Here is an 11,045-nt window from a genome sequence, read left to right on the forward strand (position 1 = left end):
AATGGGCCAAAAAAGCGTATATGTGGGAAGCGTAATGACGAAGGCTACCAAAATGTTTGACCCAAGTTAAACAATTTTGAAGGCAATGCTCACAAAATACTAATAAGTGTATGTAAAACTTCCTGGCCCGACTGTTTGAAATGTGATGAAATAAATAAAATCTGAAATAAATAATTTCTCTCACTATTATATCTGACATTTCGCTGCTTCTTTAAAAATAAGTGGTGATTTTCCTACTGGACCTGTAAGGACACGGGATTTTTATTACGTATTAAATGTTCAGAAATTGTGAAAAAACTGAGTTTAAATGTATTTGGCTAGGTGTATGTAAACTCTCCGACTTCAACTGTATGTATGTATGATGCTGATATGTATTGAATGCTTCTATGTATGCAAATGTAATGTATGGGTATGTCGTGTATGTTGATTGGATATATAGTTTGCAAAAAAAAGATATGGGGAGATTGGAAATTATGCAGCACATCTACATTGCTATCGTGCAAGCAATTCTTTTCGCAATTTTAAGCTGTGCACCCCCCCCAAACTAAAATTAAATGTCAATAAATTTTGTATGCACTTTACATCAACTACAACACCACTAAACACAACACGGAAAAACCAATAGTTAAGACTGTTTGTTGTACGTGTCACTACATAATATACACGATTTGCACATCATCACATTGTCTGCAGACAGACAATACAGTGTAGTGTAGTTTTGCCACAGGTCATTTTTAATCTCGGTTTTAAACTGATGGCTGGCAACAGCGCACTGGGTCAGCACACTCCGGTAGCTAGAGGCACAAGTGACACCTGGGTGTCCAGATGTGCTCAGCGCCAAAGACTGCTTGTTCCGGCCAGGGTTGATGTCCATCAAGTGTCACTTTGGCGATTGAGGGCCGCCAGGGCGGGTACATGCAGAGTGTGTATGTGTGGAGCAGTGGCGATCGGGTGACATTTAAATGGGGAGGCCTATTTTTTGGGGGAGCATGTCCTATTTTCATTACAGCATATTGGATGACATGTCATTATATTCCATTCACCCCGCATCAAGGCTTCTACATGATCCTCAAATTTCCCCTATAGCTATCATGAGGTTGCTACACCTAGACGATGAAATGAAAGTTAACAAGTGTAGGTGCACAGGTCCGAGAACATTTTTGAGTAATGAGGTTGACAGACAGTGACACATTCCAATACCGCCTTGTACACTCTTGCCTGCAATCTGTGATCTGGGTAATAATCTATTCCAACAGTTGCAAACAAGAGTTTCTATTTGACATAGATCCATGGATTTTTATCCCCGTTTGGTTCCATTTGCTTCCGTTTAAGATTTTTATTCAACAGAAGTGGCGGACAGATCATCCGCCTGACAAATAGCAATGATAAGTTTCGCTAGTTGTTAGAATTTAATTCTCACTCTACATGCTCTCCTTCTCTTACCTTCTTTCCCTCGCTTGTGACTTCAGTGCCACAATCATCAGCTGTCTGTGACCAGGCGAAAAAAACTTTCCAAGCAACTAACCTTCATATCTGCAAACGCTAAACACTACACACAGCCTACATCTCTGTCACCATATTAGTTAAAACTTCTTTGGGGTAGGGGGCAGTATTTTCAGTATCCGGATGAAAAAATGCCAGAGTAAACTGCCTGCTACTCAGGCCAGATACTGGATATGCATTTTTAGTAGATTGGATAGGAACACTCTGAAGTTTCTAAAATTGTTGAATGAGTCTGTGAGTATAACAGAACTCATATGGCAGGCAAAAACCTGAGAAAAAATCCAACCAGGAAGTGGGAAATCTGAGGTTGTAGGTTTTCAACTCTTTGCTTATCCAGATACAGTGGAAATTGGTCATGTTGCACTTCCTAAGGCTTCCACTAGATGTCAACAGTCTTTAGAACCTTGTTTATGCTCTCTACTGTGAGGTGGGGCGAATGAGAGGAGATTGAGTAAGGTCTCTCCCAGAGTGCCACGAGCTGACCATACGTGACCATGCACGTTCATGTGAGAGTTAGCTGCATTCCATCGCATTTCTGAAGACAAAGGAATTCTCCGGTTGGAACATTATTGAAAGATTATGTTAAAACATCCCTAAAGATTGATTCTATACATCGTGTTGACATGTTCTACGGACGTAACGGAACTTTTTGTACTTTTTGTCCGTACTTTCCGCTGGACTTGCACGGCGTCGTGAGTTTAGATTGTGTACTGAACGCGCGAACAACAAGGAGATTTATGTTGTTTTGAATTTGGCGCCCTACAGTTCACTGGCTGTGTGATGAGGTGAGACGCTACCGTCTCCACATACCCTAGAGAGGTTTTAACATCATTGCTAGTCAAACATAGCTATTAGAACTAACACGTTAGTAAACACCGCTACAATAATGCAGTACAGTACAAGCAGTTTTCCCCTTACCAATAGGTTCCCTTCTTTGCGAGGCATTGGAAAACTCCCTGATCTTTTGTGGTGAATCTGTTTTTTGAAATTTCACTGCTCGACTGAGGGACCTTACAGATATTGTATGTGGTGTTACAGAGACGAGTAGTCATTCAAAAATCATGGTTAACACTATTATTGCACACAAGTCCATGCAACTTATTATGTGACTTGTTAAGCACAATCTTTACTCCTGAACTTATTTAGGCTTACCTAAACAAAGGAGGTTGAATACTTAGTGAATACTGAATACTTAAGACATTTCAGACTTATATTGTTATTAATTAGTCAAATTTCATCTTCTCTTCTGGTCATTCCTCCTGACAGAGCTGGTGTAACTGAGTCAGGTTTTCAGGCCTCCTTGCTCGCACACGCTTTTTCGGTTTTGCCCACACATTTTCTATAGGATTGAGTTCAGGGCTTTGTGATGGCCACTCCAATATTTTGACTTTGTTGTCCTTAAGCCATTTTGCCACAACTTTGGAAGTATGCTTGTGGTCATTGTCCATTTGGAAGACCCATTTGRGACCAAGCTTTAACTTCCTGACTGATGTCTTGAAATGTTGCTTCAATATATCCACATCATTTTCCATCATCATGATGCCACCTGTTTTGTGAAGTGCACCAGGCCCTCCTGCAGCAAATCACCCCCACAACATGATGCTGCCACCCCCGTGCTTCACGGATGGGATGGTGTTCTTTGGCTTGCAAGCCTCCCCCTTTTCCCTCCAAACATAACAATGGTCATTATGACCAAACAGTTCTATTTTTGTTTAATCAGACCAGAGGACATTTCTCCAAAAAGTACGATCTTTGTCCCCATGTGCAGTTGCAAACCGTAGTCTTGTCACGCCCTGACCATAGAGAGCTTTTTATTCTCTATGTTGGTTGGGTCGGGGTGTGACTAAGGTGGGTCATCTAGGTGTTTGTGTGTCTATGTTGGCCTGTTATGGTTCTCAATCAGAGGCAGCTGTTTATCGTTGTCTCTGATTGGGGATCATATTTAGGCAGCCACTTCCCCTTTGTGCTTTGTGGAATCTTGTCTAGGGATAGTTGCATGTCAGCACTATTATTAGCTTAACGTTTCGTTTGTTCGTTTTGTTCTTTTGTTCTTTGTAGTTTTCATTTCCAATATTAAATGATGGAAACATACCACGCTGCATCTTGGTCCACTCCTTGTAACGATCGTGACAGAAGGTCCCACCACAAACGGACCAAGCAGCGTGGCCAGGAGGAACAGGTATCCTGGGCCTGGGAAGATATCCAGGAGGTAAAGACATCCTGGACTTGGGAGAAGATAATGGCAGGAGACGAAAGCCTTCCATGGAAGCAGACGCAAGCGGTGAAGGAAGGAGAGCGACAACGCCGGGGTTCGCGGCCACGATGCAAGCCAAAGAAGCCGCCTCAAAATATTTTTTTGGGGGGGGCGCACGGGGTGGTCGGTGAAGTTGAGGTGTGAGTCAGAGACCGAGGAGTTATTGGACAAATTGGAGGAGAGTGAACGGAGGGGAGAGTTAGAGACCTTCGAGGAGTTGTTGGGCAAATCGGAGGAGAGTGAAGCGAGAGAGCTATTGGTTTGGCATAGTATGCACGGCATTCGTCCTGAGGAGCGTGTCCAGTCAGGTACGTCCTGTGCCTGCTCCTCGCACTCTCCCTGAAGTGCGTGTCATCAGCCCGGTGCCACCTGTACCGGTCCCACGCATCAGGCCTCCAGTGCGCCTCCACAGTCCAGAGCTTCCGGCGACAGTTCCCAGTCCAGAGCTTCCGGCGACAGTTCCCAGTCCGGAACCTCCTACGACGGTCCACAGTCCGGAATCTCATGAGACGGTCCGCGGTTCGGAACCTCCTGAGACGGTCCGCGGTTCGGAACCTCCTGAGACGGTCCGCGGTCCGGAACCTCCAGTGACGTCCGCGGTCCTGAGCCTCCAGTGACGATTCGCGGTCCGGTTCCTCCAGCGACGAACTGCAGCCCGGAGTCCCCAGTGACGATCCGCAGCCCGGAGTCCACGGCGACGATCCACGGTCCGGAGTCCCCGGCGACGATCCACAGTCCGGTTCCTCCGGCGATGATCCACGGGCCAGAGCCTCCGGCGATGATTCACGGTCTGGTTCCTCCGGCGCCGATCCACGGACCGGAGCCCTCGGCGACGATCCACGGTCCTGAATATCCAGCGACGATCCACGGTCCGGTTCCTATGGCGAAGACCCACAGTCCGGTTCCTCCGGCGACGACCCACAGTCCTGAGCTTCCGGCGACGATCCCCGCACCAGAGCTGCCATGGAGGAAGGCGTATCTGCGAGCGGAGTGGTTAATTCGCCCCGCACTGGAGCCACCCCCGACGGTAGATGCCCACCCGGACCCTCCTTTATTGAGTCAGGTTTTGCGGTCGGAGTACGCACCTTTGGGGGGGGGGGTACTGTCACGTCCTGACCATAGAGAGCTTTTTATTCTCTATGTTGTTTGGGTCGGGGTGTGACTACGGTGGGTCATCTAGGTGTTTGTGTGTCTATGTTGGCCTGTTATGGTTCCCAATCAGAGGCAGCTGTTTATCGTTGTCTCTGATTGGGGATCATATTTAGGCAGCCATTTCCCCTTTGTACTTTGTGGGATCTTGTCTAGGGATAGTTGCATGTCAGCACTATTAGTAGCTTCATGTTTCGTTTGTTCGTTTTGTTCTTTGTAGTTTTCATTTCCAATATTAAAGGATGGAAACCTACCACGCTGCATCTTGGTCCACTCCTTGTAACGATCGNTTTTAGAAACTTCAGAGTGTTTCCTATCCAAATCTACTAAAAATGCATATCCTAGTATCTGGGCCTGAGTAGCAGGCAGTTTACTCTGGGCATTTTTTTCATCCGGACATGAAAATACTGCCCCCTACCCCAAATAAGTTTTAACTAATATGGTGACAAGATGTAGGCTGTGTGTAGTGTTTAGCGGTTGCAATATGAAGGTTTTGCTTGGAAAGTTTTTTTCGCCTGGTCACAGACAGCTGATGAGTTGTGCACTGAAGTCCACAAGCGAAGGGAAAAGGTAAGAGGAGGAGAGCATGTAGATGTGAGAATTAATTCTACAACTAGCGAAATTATCATTCTATTTGTCAGGGGTGTATTCATTCCGCCACTTCTGTTGAAAGAAAATCTTAAACGGAAGCAAATGGAACCAAACGGGGATAAACATACCTGGATTTGTCCAATAGAAACTCTTGTTTGCAACTGTTGGAATAATTATTACACCCTAGATCACAGATGCAGGCAAGAGTGTACAAGGCGGTATTGAATGTGTCACTGTCTGTCACCTTCATTACTCAAAAAAWYTTCTCGACCTGTGCACCTACACTGTTAACTTTCATTCATCGTCTAGGTTGTAGCAACCTCATGATAGCTATAGGGGAAATTTGAGGATCATGTAGAAGCCTTTGAGCGGGGTGAATGGAATATAATGARAGTCATCCAATATGCTGTAATAGAAATAAGGACATGCTCCCCCCAAAAAAATCAGCCTCCCTCATTTTAAATGTCACCGATTGCCACTGCTCCACACATACACACTCTGCATGTAGCCCGCCCTGGCGCCCTCATCGCCATAGTGACAGCTTGATGWGATCATCAACCCTGGCCGGGAAACAGCAGTCTTTGGCGCTGCACACCTGGACACCCAGGTGTCACTTGTGCCTCTTAGCTACCGGAGTTGCTGACCCAGTGCSTGTTGCCAGCCATCAGTTAAACCGAGGATTAAAAATGACCTGTGCAAAACTACACTACACTGTATGTGTCTGTCTACAGACAATGTGTATGATGTGCAATGTGTATGATTATGTATGACCACGTACACACAAACAGTTTAACATTTGTTTTTCCCGTGTTTGTGTTTATGTGGTGTTGTAGTTGATTGAAAGTGATACAAAATTTACTTGACATTTATTTTATTTTTTGGGGGGGGGGGTGGATCAGCTTAAAATTGCGAAAAGATTGTTGCTACAATCAATGTAATTGTCTGCATAATTTCCAATCTCCCATATCTTTTTTTTGCAAACTATATATCCATATACATACACGTACATACCCATACATATACATTTGCATACATAAACATTCATACATATACACATACATACATACAGTTGAAGTCGGAAGTTTACATACACCTTAGCCAAATACATTTAYACTCAGTTTTTCACAATTTCTGACATTTAATACGAATAAAAATTCCCTGTCTTAGGTCAGTTAGGATCACCACTTTATTTTAAGAATGTGAAATGTCAGAATAATAGTAGAGAGAATTATTTATTTCAGATTTTATTTATTTCATCACATTCACAGTGGGCCAGAAGTTTACATACACTTTATTAGTATTTGGTAGCATTGCCTTCAAATTGTTTAACTTGGGTCAAACATTTTGGGTAGCCTTCCATAAGCTTCCCACAATACGTTTTTGTCCCATTCCTCCTGACAGAGGAGTGGACCAAGATGCAGCGTGGTATGTTTCCATCCTTTAATTTTGGAAATGAAAACTACAAAGAACAAAACAACAAAACGAACAAACGAAACGTTAAGCTAATAATAGTGCTGACATGCAACTATCCCTAGACAAGATTCCACAAAGCACAAAGGGGAAGTGGCTGCCTAAATATGATCCCCAATCAGAGACAACGATAAACAGCTGCCTCTGATTGGGAACCATAACAGGCCAACATAGACACACAAACACCTAGATGACGCACCTTAGTCACACCCCGACCCAACCAACATAGAGAATAAACAGTGGATTCAGAAGTTTACATACACTAAGTTGACTGTGCCTTTAAACAGCTTGGAAAATTCCAGAAAAAGGCTTTAGGAATCTTCTGACAGGCTAATTGGACACATTTGAGTAACATTTGGAGGTGTACGCTGTGGATGTATTTCAAGGCCTCACCTTCAAGCTCAGTGCCTTCTTTGCTTGACATCATGGGAAAATCAAAAGAAAATCAGCCAAGACCTCAGAAAAAACAAATTGTAAAACTCCACAAGTCCTGGGTCATCCTTGGGAGCAATTTCCAAACGCCTGAAAGGTGCCACGTTCATGCTGTACAACAATAGTACCTCAAGTATAAAACACCATAGGTCCATGCAGCCTTCATACTGCTCAGAGAAGGCGACGTGTATTCTGTCTCCTAGAGATGAACGTACTTAGGTGTGAAACAGTCCAATCAAATCCCAGAACAACAGCAAAGGACTTGTTGAAGATGCTGGAGGAAAACAGGTACAAAAGTATCTATATCCACAGTAAAAAAACGAGTCCTATATCGAACATAAACCTGAAAGGTCGCTCCAGCGAAGAGCTCGAACCACTGCTCAAAACTGCCATAAAAAGCAAGACTTGTCACGATCGAGCGCATTCAAGGAGTGGACCAAGATGCAGCGTGGTAGGTTTCCACCTGTTAATATTGGAAATGAGAAACTACAAAAGAACAAAACGAACAAACGAAACATGAAGCTACATAGTGCTGACATGCAACTTCCCTAAGACAAGATCCCACAAGTAAAAGGGGAAATGGCTGCCTAAAATCTGATCCCCAATCAGAGACAACGATAAACAGCTGCCTCTGATTGGGGAACCATAACAGGCCACATGAGGACACACAAACACCTAGATGACCCACCGTAGCACACCAGCCGACCAAACCAACATAGAGAATAAAAAGCTCTCTATGGTCAGCGACGTGACAAGTAACCCCCCCCCCACGGTGCGTACTCCGACCGCAAAACCTGACTCATAAAGGAGGTCCGGGTGGGCAATCTACCGTCGGGGGTGGCTCCAGTGCGGGGCGAATTAAAAAAACATAGCCGATAATCAAAACAGCTACTTCCGCTCGCTGCGCCTTCTCATGGCAGCTCTGGTGCGGGGATCGTCGCCGGAAGCTCAGGACGTGTGGGTCGTCGCCGGGAAGGAACCGACTGTGGGTCTTTCGCACATAGGAAACCGGACCCGTGGATTCGTCGCTGAGTATTCAGGACCGTGGATCGTCGCCGAGGGCTCGGTCCGTGGATCGGCGCCGAGGACACCAGACCCGTAGAATCATCGCCGGGAAGGCTCTGGCCCGTGATCATCGCCGGAGAAACCCGGACTGTGGATTCGCTGCGGGGACTGCTCCGGACCGGGATCGTCGCGTGGACTCCGGGCCTGGGCGGCGGATCGTCACTCACTGTGGCTTTCTCTGGGGACTTCGGCGGCAGAAAGTAGTTCGTCGCTGGAGGGAACCGGACCGCGAATAAAGTCACTGGAAGGCTCAGACCGCGGACCGTACTGGAGTTCCGACCGCGGAACCGTCTCAGGAGGTTTCCGAAACCGCGGACCGTCTCAGAGGTTCCGAACCGCGGACCGTCCATGAGATCCGGACTGTGGACCGTCGTAGGAGGTTCCGGACCATGGGAACTGTCGCAGGACCTCTGGACTGGGAACTGTCGCCGGAAGCTCTGGACTGTGGAGCGCACTGGAGGCCTGATGCGTGGGAGCCCGTACAGGTGGCACCGGGCCTGATGACACGCACTTTCAGGGAGAGTGCGAAGGACAGGCACAGTCGGACGTACCTGACTGGAGGACACGCTCCTCAAGGACGAATGCCGTGCATACTAGCAAACCAATAGCTCGTCTAGCTTCACTCTCCTCAGTTTGGCCCAACAACTCCTCGAAGGTCTCTAACTCCCCTCCGTTCCACCTCTCCTCCCAATTTGTCCAATAACTCCTCGGTCTCTGACTCCAACCTTCACTTCACCGACCACAGTCCGTGCGCCCCCCCCAAAAAAATATTTTGAGGCGGGCTTCTTGGCTTGCATCGTGGCCGCAACCCCGGCGTTGTCCCGCTCCTCGCTTCTTCACCGCTTGCGTCTGCTTCATGGAAGGCTTTCGTGCTCCTGCCATTACTCTTCTCCCAAGTCCAGGAATGTCTTTTACGCTCCTGGATATCTTCCCATGGCCCAGGATATACCTGTTTCCTCTGGCCACGCTGCTTGGTCCGTTTGTGGTGGACCCTTTCTGTCACGATCGTTACAAGGGAAGTGGGACCAAGATGCAGCGTGGTATGTTTTCCATCATTTAATATGGAAATAGAAAACTACAAAGAACAAGAAACAAAACGACAAACGAAACGTAAAAGCTAATAAAGTGCTTGAACATGCAACCTATCCCTAGACAAAGATTCCACAAAGCACAAAGGGGAAGTGGCGCCTAAATAAGATCCCAAATCAGAGACCAACGATAAACAGCTGCCTCTGATTGAAGAACCCATAACAGGGCCAACATAGACACACAAACACCAGATGACCCACCTTAGTCTAAGACCCCGATCCCACCAAAGCAAGAAATAAAAAGCTCTCTATGGTCAGGGCGTGACAAGACTACTTGGTTTTGACTGCACATGGGGACAAGATCGTACTTTTTGGAGAAATGTCCTCTGGTCTGATAAACAAAAATAGAAACTGTTGGCATAATGACCTGTTATTTTGGAGGAAAAAGGGGCAGCTTGCAAGCCAAAGACACCATCCCACCGTGAAGCACGGGGGTGCAGCATATGTGTGGGGGTGTTTGCTGCAGGAGGGCCTGGTGCACTTCACAAAAGGCTGGATCATGATGATGGAAAATATGTGGATATATTGAAGCACATTTCAGACATCAGTCAGGAAGTTAAAGCTTGGCGACAAGGGGTCTTCCAAGGACAGATGACCACAGCATACTTCCAAAGTTGTGGCAAAATGGCTTAAGGACAACAAAGTCAAAATATTGGAGTGGCCATCACAAAGCCGCTGACTCAATCCTATAGAAAATGTGTGGGCAAAAACTGAAAAAGGTGTGCGAGAAGGAGGCCTAAAACCTGACTCAGTTACACCAGCTCTGTCAGGAGGAATGGGCCAAAAAACTATTGTGGGAAGCTTGGAAGGCTACCAAAGTTTGACCCAAGTTAAACAATTTAAGGCAATGCTACCAAATACTATAAAGGTAGTAAACTTCTGACCCACTGTGAATGTGATGAAAATAAATAAAATCTGAAATAAATAATTCTCTCTACTATTATTCTCGACATTTCCACAATCTTAAAAATAAAGTGGTGATCCTAACTGACCAAGACAATTTTTTTGTATTAAATGTCAGAAATTGTGAAAACTGAGTTTAATGTATTTGGCTAAGGTGTATGTAAACTTCCGACTTCAACTGTTATGTATGTATGTGTATATGTATGAATGTTTATGTATGCAAATGTATATGTCATGCGCGGTATGTAGTGTGATGTATATGATATATATGGTTTGCCAAAAAAAAGAATATGCGGAGGATTTGGAAATTATGCAGCCACATTACATTGATTGAGCAACAATTCTTCCGCATGTTAAAGCTGATCCACCCCCCCCCAAAAAAAAAAAATAAAATGGTCAAGTAATTTTGTATCAAACGTTTCAATCAACTAACAAACACCACCATAAAACAGAGGAAAACAAATGTTAAACTGTTTGTGTGTACGTGCGTCATACATAATCAATACACATTGCACATCATACACATTTGTCGTAGACAGAAGACACATACAGTGTTAGTGTAGTTTTGCACAGGTCATTTAATCCTCGTT

This window comes from Salvelinus sp. IW2-2015, linkage group LG30 (genome assembly GCF_002910315.2).
Source record: "Salvelinus sp. IW2-2015 linkage group LG30, ASM291031v2, whole genome shotgun sequence".
Lineage (NCBI taxonomy): Eukaryota > Metazoa > Chordata > Actinopteri > Salmoniformes > Salmonidae > Salvelinus > Salvelinus sp. IW2-2015.